This window comes from Penaeus chinensis, chromosome 43, assembly GCF_019202785.1.
Source record: "Penaeus chinensis breed Huanghai No. 1 chromosome 43, ASM1920278v2, whole genome shotgun sequence".
In the NCBI taxonomy this organism is placed as follows: Eukaryota; Metazoa; Arthropoda; class Malacostraca; order Decapoda; family Penaeidae; genus Penaeus; species Penaeus chinensis.
In genome coordinates this window covers 19622742-19624324 of record NC_061861.1, presented here as the reverse complement: position 1 = coordinate 19624324, position 1583 = coordinate 19622742, and positions in this window count along the sequence as shown.

The window sequence follows — 1583 nt, the reverse complement described above, 5'->3', positions numbered from 1 at the left end:
AGTTAAATCAACACATCATCACAAAACTTAATATAAGACAGTACTAACACCTAAACCTCTAATCAAAAAACAAAAACACCAGGAACTCCATTTAACACTACGAAACTAAAGCACGACAGCACAGTGACCCTTAAACTAAACTAAAATCCCCCCAAGAACCAGGAGCTGAAGTGGACGCCACGAAACTAAACCACGGCAATACAGAGGCACTTAAAACTTAAACTAAAACCAACGCGCCACAGTACTAAACTTAAACGTCGCACGACAATACGAAACCGCATAAACCTTAAACTAAAACCAACACACTACTAAACTAAAACATCGTACGGCAATACTGCGACTCTTAAAACTTAAACCAAAACCAGCACCAACACACTACAGTACTAAACTAAGCCACGGCGGCCCTAAAACGCTGCAGAAACGCTACTTTATACCCAATAAGACACGGTCGTTGCCCCGCGCACGAGACAACAAAAAAGACAAAACTAAAAAGACATCGAACTTGGCGAAACTTGAAAACTTGATCAGCGGTCGGGACACCAACGTATGGGGGGGGGGGGGGGGGGGGGTAGAGGAGATGGGGAGGGGTGGTGCAGGAAATGTGGGGATGGGGGGTGGGGGTGGGGAGGAAAGGTGGGGAATGGTGAGGACGGATGGGGGTGGGTGGGGGGGTGTCTGTAGCATTGCATCGTTGCATCGTTGGTGACACTTTGCAAGATTTGACGTTAAATGGTCGTGTCTCTGGATACGAGAGTCTTCAAAACTAGCATGTGACATAGGGAAGAGGGGGGGGGGGGGTAGATCACTACTTTTATGCGTATTAATCCTGTCATTATTCTAGTTATTATAATTATTATCCTTTGATTTCCATTTCCGAAGACTGGACCTATCGTCGCTGTACTTGTGACATGCATTAATGTTTGAATTAATATGCATGCCTCTTATATATATGGAGAAGCAGGTCGTGCAATATCATTCTTGAAGAAGTAATCATTGTGATTCCAATTGATGGTGATGATGGTGATGATGGTGATGATAGTGGATGATGATGAAGGTGATGGTGAGGATCATGATGGTGATGGATGACGATAATGATAATAAAGGTGAGGATGAAGATTATGATTGATGATGATGATGATAATGTAGGTGATGGTGAGGATAATGATGATGATGGTGGTGGTGAGGATAATGATGATGATGGTGGTGGTGATGATCATGGTACACATCAATAATAGTAATAACAACAGCAATAATAATAATAATAATAATAATAATAATAATAATAATAATAATAATAATTATAATAATAATAACAATAATGACATTAATAATAATAATAATAATAATAATAATAATAATAATAATAATAATAACAATAATAATAATAATAATAACAATAATAATAATCATAATAATAAAAAGAAAAAAAATAACAACAACAACAATAACAATAATAATAATAATAATTATAACAAAACTACCAATGATAATAATAATAAATGGCACCATAACCTACCCTAACAACAACAGCAATAACAACAACAATAGCGACGACGACATTAAAATCAGATCCGAATCGTCTT